The sequence below is a fragment of the Dermacentor silvarum genome, unplaced genomic scaffold (genome assembly GCF_013339745.2).
Source record: "Dermacentor silvarum isolate Dsil-2018 unplaced genomic scaffold, BIME_Dsil_1.4 Seq5903, whole genome shotgun sequence".
NCBI classification, from domain to species: Eukaryota; Metazoa; Arthropoda; class Arachnida; order Ixodida; family Ixodidae; genus Dermacentor; species Dermacentor silvarum.
Genome location: NW_023606479.1, coordinates 5027 through 16244, shown reverse-complemented (window position 1 = coordinate 16244; position 11218 = coordinate 5027). Strand labels below are relative to the sequence as shown.

The following is an 11218-nucleotide window of genomic DNA, read 5'->3' as shown; positions in this document are numbered from 1 at the left end:
CAGTTATTAGTTAGCCTGAGTAGAGTTGAAGCGCGAAATGGCACAGGGGACATGGAACCGGACGTACAGACAAGCGATTAGTCAGCACCGGTTTCTTGCGCGCGTCCCTTTCTTGTGGCCAGGTGTTTTTCTTCAGAAGTATGGTGGTAATTGAATGAAATGAAGAAAAATGGTGCGTTACAGCGGTTCGAGTAAGTGAAGTGAAATAACGTGACTGTTGTCTAATATGTTATGGAAAACTATTGTTGATGTCGGTATTCGATATGCGTTGTTTTACTTAATTGAGTGTTCCAACCATGCTTCATCGTCTCCCTAGCCGATGGACAAGCTTAATGGGCTTAGATCGACCAGCGAATTCGGCTTGGGCGTGCAGGCAGTAAACTTGATTTGATGTAATTTGAAAGGACGCACTACTCCTGCAACACCTCCATCTAACCTGCGCAGCTCCCTGCTATTCGTCGAAGCTGTTCCAGCGCCTCACCTGACAGCAGTTGCGCCAATTTCGCTAGCGCATCCTGCCTCTTGGCGGATGTCTCTCCAAGCTCCTCCTCCGCTATCCTCTGCAATTTGAAAGGTAGGGCACCCTCCGACCTGTCGAAGACGTCCTCCACGTGTTTCTTGGTGTAAACACCCGACATTGTGGAGGCTCTACTGACCAGCGACACGTGTCAGCTCACACGAGTACAGGCAGACGCACCCTTGGCGGAAGCGTTCGCCAAATGGTGCGACGGAGAGTGAAAGCGCCGACACTGTTTACAAGCGAGGGCAGGAGCGTCTAGCCGAAGGCTGGCAGAATACACGCCCTACTGGCGGCGCCTATGAAACCGGTTGCGTATTGAAAGTCAGCCAAGGGCAACGGACGGTGAAAGCCGTTTAACCCCTTCCCGTCCTAATGCCCGCAAGCGCTTCATTGCAATCAAGAGAGAGAGAGAGAATTTGTGGCAGAGAAGGATGCCGAATGTTTGTTATCAGCACATCGAAACTAGCTCGCGGGCGACATTCAATTAGAGTGGTGTTGCGCTGCTAAGCGCGAGGTCACGTGATCAAATCCCAGCCGCGGCGGCCGCATTTCGATGGGGGCGAAATGCAAAAACGCCCGTGTCCCGTGCGTTGGAGGCCCGTTAAAGATCCCCTGGGGGTCAAAATTAATCTGGAGTCTCCCACTATGCTCATAATCGTGGTTTTGGCCATGTAAAACACCGGAATTCATTCATTCATTCACGTTCAAATGAAGGAGAGCTTTATTTCGAACAAGAAGAAACGAAGGGTTTGGCGCATCTTATAGAACAAGGGCAACAAGACATCGACCGCCTCATGTAACAGGGCTGGTCTGACATCCTCCACATTAGCTGTGCCCATTCTGTAGAGTCTGTAGAGACTATCTACAACATTTGTTTTATTTATTCTGTCGCCATTCTTTATTTTTAAGAAAACAGAGATTATAGACATCGTTTCGGCAACTTGGAGTATATATATATATATATATATATATATATATATATATATATATATATATATATATATATATATATATATTCGTGTTCCGAACATTCGTTCTCTGGGAGCCTCCTCTCTCTTGCACACGGTCTACGATGATGACGGACCAGGCCATATATCTGGGAACCGCCATTGGTAGTATGAATAAACAGGGCTACTGTAGGGGGCATCCACGCACACTTCTAATGCTTAAGACAATCGGGGCATTTATCTTCTTTATTTTTTTTTTTTTACGAGGACGTTACAAATCAAACCTTGGACACGGTCATAGGGATGTTTTTTCAGACGTGGCGGAATTTCCACTTTTGCCAAGGCAATTTCTTTATTATTTTTTAATATATTATTTTACTTCGTTCAATTGATTCTTCCCCAAAATTTTCGCGGGCTTAAGTAATACCGAAATGTATTTTCTAATGCCACCCAACTCTATGCCAATCCCTCAAACTTGTTATGCGCCATCAGTAAATTAAGAGCAACCAACCAACTCACTATTGCAAAGGGAATTTCGAAGTTAGGCCAATTTCCCAGTGTGGGCCACTGATGCGTTGGAATACAACCACTACGATAAAGTCAAATGCTTGGGCATAGTGAAGAGATAGCTCGCTGCATAAGCGACTGTTTCATTGCTAGGAATGTATATTTATACACACAGATAGACAGAAGTATGTGCGTATAAACACGTGCAAGACGAAAACAAGAAGAAAGAAGTAGTCTCTACATGTGCCGGGCGCCTCTAACTGTATGCCAAAATGAGTTCGGAAGTGCAGGCCAACAGAATTCCCCAGGTAAGTACCGCGTGTATCCCATGATTAAAAATATAGTATTCGAGATAGGATGACCATATTGGCTGACCAAGCTTTATAACAAGTGACATACATCAGAATTTACACTATACTTGTCCATTCTATAGTTGTCGATTGTTCATGTAATAGCTCTCACTACGTTATTAATTTTTTTAATAAATGGCCTTGGGGGCCACATTGTAACTGAAATCCATAATTGGACGACATCTCGTCTGGCCCGGAAGTCGATTCATATTGAAGAAACACAATTGACAGAACAGGGTTCAGCGAATAGCTAACGTGTTCAGCTACCGTGTGGAAGCCGAAACGTCTAACCCCTTCGACAACACCCTTTTGGTCGGCGCTTCGTTAATCGTGTTTTTAATATCAATATTTTAACTGCAGAACTTAGATCGTACAGTACTCAAAGCATAAGCTTTTGCTAGAAACTTTGTGCATAACACCTGTTTCAAGAAATGGGAACTCAAAAGGTGTAAGGAAGCTGTTAAAGATAAGATATTGCTGTTCAAGATAAGTTTTTCGTGCTGATTTTGTGTGTGTGTGTGTGTGTGTGTGTGTGTGTGTGTGTGTGTGTGTGTGTGTGTGTGTGTGTGTGTGTGTGTGTGTGTGTGTGTGTGTGTGTGTGTGTGTGTGTGTGTGTGTGTGTGTGTGTGTGTGTGTGTGTGTGTGTGTGTGTGTGTGTGTGTGTGTGTGTGTGTGTGTGTGTGTGTGTGTGTGTGTGTGTGGTGTGTGTGTGTGTGTGTGGTGTGTGTGTGTGTGTGTGTGTGTGTGTGTGTGTGTGTGTGTGTGTTGTGTGTGTGTGTGTGTGGTGTGTGTGTGTGTGGGTGTGTGTGTGTGTGTGTGTGTGTGTGGTGTGTGTGTGTGTGTGTGTGTGTGTGTGGTGTGTGTGTGTGTGTGTGTGTGTGTGGTGTGTGTGTGTGTGTGTGTGGTGTGTGTGTGTGTGTGTGTGTGTGTGTGTGTGTGTGTGTGTGTGTGTGTGGTGTGTGTGTGTGTGTGTGTGTGTGTGTGTGTGTGTGTGTGTGTGTGTGTGTGTGTGTGGGTGTGTGTGTGTGTGTGTGTGTGTGTGTGTGTGTGTGTGTGTGTGTGTGTGTGTGTGTGTGTGTGTGTGTGTGTGTGGTGTGTGTGTGTGTGTGTGGTGTGTGTGTGTGTAAATTTTAACCACAACAAATATCTCTCTCTCTCTCTCTCTCTCTTGTTTTTCTTTCTCTGTTTGGAGAAAGGATAAACATTAGGCGGGAGCATGACGTCAGGAAGGTAGCCTCGGCAAGGCAACTTCTAATAAATCGGCCCGTCCTTGTCTTCGGCGCCTATTTGCGCGTTGATTCTTGAGAAACAGGCCCTTCGTGGTTGCCTGACTTTTCGAGACATTGTTTGGTTAGCGGTGTCTCTTAATGATGACCCCGCAATGATCGGCCCGTCTCCACCCGTTTTCCGCTCTGCTCTCCCCGATACTGCCCGCCCACTCCGCAGCTAGAAATTACTGATTTCCCAACACGTGGCGAAGGCCTATTTTATTTTCCGTCAGCCTCTCCTTTATATATATTTTTGTGTCTAGGCTTCAAGATTGTCACGTGACGCTTCCACCTACTACGCTTTCTTCATCTATCACACAAGCTGAGGCTTGGTGCTGCTATCTGCTGGTAGGTCGGCAACTTAACACGTCCTCCGAGATTGCACCCACTTCATTAAGCTTCGCGCTGCATTGGTGAGGCGGCGTTGTTGCGCTGGGCGCCGCCTCGCAGCTACAATGCGAAGCTTATGACTCACGTTAGAAGTGGTTGTAGCCTGAACTGATGCTTATAGCGCTACAAGTGCTACTGCGCTGTGTGGTGATTGGATGCGGTGATAGTGACCGACTGTGATTGTATGGTATGGTATGGTACGGTATGGTATGCCTTATCTGATGGCGCATACCCACTGCGGGGGATTGGCCAAGATTTGGATGGAATTAGGCAACCTTTGTTAATACTAAAACTGGTAAAGCTAACTGGAGAAAATGAACAAAAATAAAAATTTTGAGAATTCAAGAAAATCTATTTGAAGCACTTATAAATTCCTCCACGGCTGAGCAAATTTCCCTGTGGCACTTTCCAGGAGAGGAGGCCTGTGACTGTGTGCCTGCGCTGCCTTTCTTTCTCGTTGTCTATTTTACTATCATTTACCATTTTAACAAGGAGCACATGGTGGCAAGAAATAACGCAACATTGTAAACTGCGCAGAATTATTTTCGATTTAAACAAAGATTAGGAGAGGAGGAGCTAAAAAAAAGCTCACTATACTAAATAAGTAAACTAAAAGCTAAGCAATGCAAACAAGGATCTGCGTAGCTATTATACAGTGGTTATACCCGGCGTTATTCTTTGCGTAACTACCCGTAGCCCGCAGGACCTTACAGTAACGTTATCCCATCCATCCATGTACAGGTGTTCCTAACTACATTTTAAGAATTGGTCCTCTAGTACTTCCAGGTTTAAATCTCCCCTAAAGACTTAAAAAAAAAAACTATCATATGTGGGGATGCGCGACTCTCACGCGTCCCCTGATGTTGTTTTCCATGCATGTCTCCTGTAGTCCGGCTTCTCTGCGTGGCTAAGCCCGGCGGTGGTTGCGGCGCGTTGCGAGAGATGGCGCTGATGTCGCGATGCTAACGCCACCGAAGGGCGAGGTCACTTGGGAGAAAAAGGTCGGAAACGCTCTCTCTTTGGCTGGGGATCGGCGACCAACACGCACGAACGCTTCGCGCGTGCGCCGGCCCGCTTCGCGCGACCGTCGCGCGAGGCTTAGAGCGGGACACCGGTATGGACGAACACGGATCGTTCGAGCGCGCCACCGTTCGCGTGACTGTACACGTGAACGACTAGGCGATGGTGTCATAGCATGGGGCGAACGTATTCGCTCGCTATCGGGTCGCGGTGAGTCGGACTTCCTTGATTTGTCGCGCGCCCGTGTGAATGTTCAATTGGTTGTAATTCAGCTAGTGTGCATTAGTGTATGAAAGGTGCAATAAATGCCCTTTTGATTGTTTGCACTACTGTGTTGTTGTTCCTTTGTCCCAAGAGCACACATGTGAGACGCCACACATAATAGCCTCGAAATACTAGATGTTAAACAGTCCACTCATCAGGCGCGATAGAAAATTTTGGTTCTACGTTAGAAGTTGTGAGGAGCCGTCTATATGGAAAGTGTCGCCAAAGTAATTTTTTTCGAATTCGTTCACTATTCGAGGAGACAGGAAAAATTGAAATGACGTGTCACCGTATGCTGCCAGGAGGCCAGCTTCACTGCCAAAAGCGAACGCTCCTTTTGCTTCCACTAGCGGCTGCAAGCGTCATCGCTTTCCTGCCTTCTTCCACACCGTAGCCGAGGAACCGCGTCAGGTTTACGTCGCGAGCCCTTGCTTCTTCTTCGTTTTTTTTTTTTTTTTAGCTATTATTTGCCTCTTTTGATTCCAGGGACGGTTGTGTGCTTCCTCCACAAGCTAGTTGTGACTATTTCATGGTAACAGGCAGCGCGAAATTGACGATGACAGAGGACCGCCGAAATGCGAGCGCCAACTCCAACTGTCTCGATTTAAAAGAGAGAGAGAGAAAAAAAAGATTCTCCGGCAGGAATTCCTTCAAGAGCAAGGGTGCACGCGGGTTTTCGTTTGACAATTCAGCTGTTCTTGCGCGGTGCAGCAATTTGACACTTTGAAGGTGCGGTCGTCAGAGCTGTCTGTTTCCTATGGCCAAACCTAAAGCCCCTCCATACACGTTTTCAAAAGCGGCGCTGGCGCGTGGATGCATGGAGGGGTGAGCGGCCCTTTAGATGGTTCGCATCCTTGCGCTGTGACGAGGCTTATGTGTTCTGTTGTCCAGCCGTGTTCTTAACAGCCCACCCAAAGAGTAAATCAACAGTTCTCAGCAAATCGTAAAAAAAAAAAGAAAAAAAAACGAATCGAAAAAAAAAAAAAACTGTTTCCGCCCGGGATCGAACCGGGGACCTTGCGCGTGTGAGGCGCACGTGATAACCACTACACCACGGAAACGAGTTGGCAACGGGAGCACTAGTGGGTGATAAGCATCGAGCGACTGGCTATTGTTTCTACATTTAGACCATTTGGGTGCGAAGTTTTCTCTGTTCTTTTTATTTTTCTTATTTCTTTACTTACTTACTTTTTCCTTCACTCGGGGCACTCCAAATAGCCGCCGTCTACGCTACGGCACGCATGCGAGAGAGGTCGCTTACCTGCCATTTAGCTTAGGGATCCTCCATGTACCGCGTTTTTGTAACGCGGTACATGGAGGCTCCCTAATTTAGCTACCTGTCTGAATATTGCAGTCATTAGCGCACCCCAGATTTCGGTCGGGGGGGGGGGGGGTGGATATGTTCATTAAATGTCATGATGGTTTTTAAGGGGCTATAAATATGTCTTTGCTGGAAGAAATTTGAAAAATTTTACATGTTATTGTTGGTATTCAAGTGCCCGGATTGGCAGCTTTTAGGTAAGCACAGGGGCGGATCCAGGTTTTTTCTGAGGGGGGGGGTCAGCTTCTGTCAATGATGATGATGATGATAGTAGCCTTTCTTGTTTACCTAAATTTACCGTTTTTGCTCACGATAAACCCGCGTTTCATACGGCTAGAGCAACACCTGTAGCCCGCCGTGGTGGCTCAGTCAGCTCAGGCGTTGAGCACGAGATTGCGGGATCGAATCCCGGCCGCGGCGGCCGCATTTCGGTAGAGGCGAAATGCAAAAACGCCCGTGTCCTTGCGTTGTAGTGCAGGTTAAAGAACCCCAGGTGGCCAAAATTAATCCGGAACCTTCCACTACGGCGTGCCCCATAACAGTAGCGCACGCAGGATCTCTGCCAGGGGGGGTTGACAGTTTGCCTTAGTTTGCCAATACCATCTAAACAGCCCTAATTTGAGTTTCTTCACGGTAAATTGTTAAAAAATGCGCTTTTTGCGCAAGTTTTCGAGTGTGCAAACGATTGCGCGTCTTACATCTAAGTTCCAGTACTCAAAGGCGCAAGGAAATAAAAAGGGTTAAACAAAAGGGGGGTTAACTCGGCCTCAAGGGGAGGGGGGGGGGGGGGGGTACGACCCCCGAATCCCCCCAGTCGGTGCGCCACTGCCCCATAATCAGAACTCGTTTTGGCACGTAAAACCCCAGAAAGAGGAAGAAGACCTGTAGCGAAGCCAGGTATCGGTTTCTCCGAGCTTATAGGAAAAGGATGTTACCCAATACAGCCATGTGCTTGGCGGCTGTGCCTGATAATACAGGGTATTCAAACCTAAGCTTTATGGTTTTCTTAAAATTAGGCACACGCGAAGACCACCTGTGCAAATAAGTTATGTGGCGAGGGGGGCACAAAGTGAGATGATAATTATCGCTGTGAGCAGCCCAATTAACTAAAATTGAACAACTATTTTTTGTTGACTGCAGTAAGTGGGTATGTTTGTATTGAAAACTTAGAGACAGTCGTGTTTCTACACAGTATCAGTCGAAAGAATTATTCTAGCGTGTCCGTGCTCCGAGATATCCGACTCCAAATTTCAATTGTCGTATACTGCGCAGAATAATCGACTCGACGCGAGAGCGGTTTATGCTTTGCGTTGCTGTGGAAGGGAGGCATTTTGAACATTTTTAGGGCATTGACATCTTGATGGGTGAAGTGTTGTCATGAGATTTGTACTTCGCAACACCAAACTGAATGCGGCAGTATGAAATATTCGTTAGCATAGCTAAAAAGGTTTCTGCTGTTGATGGTGCCGTTGTTACTCTTGATTTCAATAAAACTTACAATACTTGGAAATCAGCAGTCACTTTATTTGCGTAGCCCAGGCAAGGTCCATGCCCGGTCGTCTAGTCATCATTACGCACGCGTACTGCCCTCCGGCTTCTCCGCTCGCGCCATTATCTCGGCATGGCAGCTGCCGCCATCTTTAAAGGCTTCGCGGTCGCGTGTTACGACAGCGGTTACGGGTTCTTCGATTTTTTTTTTTCATTTCACCAGCCGTGAGGGGAAGGGAGACAGTTATTATCTTTGCCAATGCCTCCGCCCCGTTGTCAGACTAAATGCCGCACGCAACAGCGGTGTCACATCAGGGAGGAGCTTTGCGCCGATCCTCACTCTCTTGCAAGTTGCATGCGTAATCATGCGAACGACAATTAAAATTTGGAGTTGGATATCTCGGAGCACAGACATGCTAGAAGAATTCTTCCAAGTGAAACTGTGTAGAAACACGACTGCCTCTAACTTTTGAATACAAACATACACACTTACTGCAGTCAATAAAAAGTTAATTATTCAATTTTAGTTAATTCGGCTGCTAACAGCGATAATTATCATCTCACTTTGTGTCCCCCTGGCCACATAACTTATTTGCGCAGATGGTCTTCACGTGCCTGCCAGTGTCTAATTTTAAGAAAACTATAAAACTTAATTTTGAACACCCGGTATATCTAAGCCTGTATTGTTTCTTAAAATAAAATTTGGGATGATCTTTTGCAGGTTCGTTATAAATGCGTAAGCACGGGTCCGTCTTTGGAGTTCAGTTGGGACACCTTGATTTCCTTAAGAAGATTCTTTGTTTTCGGCTGATACACCTTCGTTTGATTTGGAGGACTAACTCCCCTATTCTCAAACAGCCCTCGACTCGAAGCTCTTCCTCCACTCCACCTTGTTGAGCACAGCGCCTCCTCTCGACTGATAAAGACGCGACAATTCTAAAGAATTCCCGTGAATGATCATGAAGCTCAGTGACCACTTCTTTGGAGGGATGGCGGTGCTATATTTCCTCTTGAGTCGAGGTGTTGCGTTGACTACAGGAACGTTCTTGAATGCGGGCGTAACGCTACGCTCCAACGCGGCAACCACTACGCTGGTTGTTTACGATATGCGAATCATCGCGTATGAAGACTCACGACGCCACCTACAAGAATAACGATGTGGCGTAGTAGCCGAGAGCGCGAGCCAGCGTCTTCATGTTTTGTTTCTCACGCGACGTCATCCTTTACACAAGGCGCGCATCTGCTCCCGTTAGAGTGACCTAGAATATGGGAGAGTGTCCAAAGCGCCGCGCGAATGCATGGGAGGAGCGAGGACCTTTTTGTGTGAACTCCCGCGCCGCGGCGCTGCTGTACCGGACCCGTGGGCTTTCTCCGCTGCGGAAGCCGCGCCAAGGCGGCGGGCGTCTGCTACGAGCCTGATATTTTGGTTGCTATTAGCCAACATCGCAATAATTTGGGATATATTAAATGCCACGTCACCGCAACGTAATACCGCAGTGACTCACCGCACAGAGAACGCGTTTGCTGGCTGTGAATACGGGTATTTTGTATATTTCCTTCTAGCTCGCTTGGTCCGCGCTTACGCGGCTGTTTGAGTAACGCATTCCGCGCGCTTACTTCATTTAGTTATGCGTGGAATGAGCAACGGGAATGTGCTGAAGAAGAAAATAAGGTGGAGATCGCGATGATAACCAGGAGAACGGGCAGATATGGCTAGCTCATGCTAACGCTTTTACACCCTATCGTTTCCTTTCTTTTATTTCGTGCATTCGAGTTGTTTTACAAGACTGCCTCCCGCGCTCTGCTGTTTCTTTATTAAGGCGTAATCCTTAACTGGCTCTTGGGAAGCGGAATGTGTCCGTCAGCGGGGCCGCGGTATACCAAAAATAAATACTAACCGCGTAACTCTCACGTCTCGTTCACTTGGTATATATCACAAAGTATAGCGTGGAAAGGCACAAATGTGTGACTAAGATGACTGATGGGTCATGGCATTAGTAACTTGACATACTTGCATTCATGTCGCGATTAACGACAACAGTATGACGTGTGGTGCAAACCCGCATTTTTCGTCCAGAAATCCCTCTCGTGGTGTGGGTGTGACGATAAGAACGTGTTGAATGCTAATCTCGATCTCAACGTGTGGAACTTACCCATATATCATGAAGAACTGAGAGCACAGGTAAAGGGTAATAATAGTAATGATAACTTCTGGGGTTTTACATCCAAACATCACAATTAATATGGCTATGAGAGACGCCGTTTTGAGCGCTCCGGTAATTTCGACCGCCTGGGGTTCTTTAACGTGCACCTATATCTATGTACACGGGTGCTTTATGCATTTCGCCTCCATCGAAATGTAAGCCGCCGTGGCCGTCAATCTAACCCGCGTCCTCGAGCCAACCTGCCAAAGTCACTAAGCTACCACGGCGTGTACGTAAAGGGTACGCGAGAAATATACGGCGGCAAAAAGCAAGACAAACCAAAATGAATGAAATGCTAACAGTGCAACATTGTGTACGTACGTCTCATTTCATAATTACGAGTGAACGTCAGAAAACGAACATGACGCTTTACGGATGTGCAACTCTTCTTTCGCCTTCCTGTGTTGCAAGAGCGCAAACACTAAGCGAATTTTAACATGAAAGTAACTTTAGGAATATTTATTACGTATGCTCGCTGATTCGTACACAGCAAATATACTTACTGATAAATATTTACATACTTGTAGTTACGTAATGAAAGAGGCAACTAATCACCAGAACATAAACTTCTCATGTTTTACTGATTGAAGGTAACAATTTTAGTGATATGCAGAATCAATAGCGATATTTGTAGTGCATCGAAGTTTTCAATATTCAAGACGATTTTCCACTCAATATAATGCAAGCACAAACATCATCACGCGCCATGAATGCTTGTTAGTTTATGTAAAAAATCACACGTTAACTATTATATATCATCAGAAGTTATGTTGGTAAGTTCAGAGAGGATTCACGGATTAATAAAACAAGGCTATTGCTGCAATAACTTTTACATAAGAAATGAGTGAATAGCTAGGCCAGTAGTAGCTATCTATTCATTTTAATGTAGAAAAATATATATTTGTTCACCCTGTTTTTATGTTTATTTACCTATTGGCT

At 46.2% G+C, this 11218-nt stretch overlaps 1 non-coding gene across 1 annotated transcript; it reads right to left on the bottom strand.

Annotated features, from left to right (window-relative positions):
* Positions 1–6254: 6254 nt before the first annotated feature.
* Trnav-cac (transfer RNA valine (anticodon CAC)) lies at positions 6255–6327 on the bottom strand. The gene has a single exon. It is a non-coding gene; the product is annotated as a tRNA-Val (tRNA).
* Positions 6328–11218: the final 4891 nt, after the last annotated feature.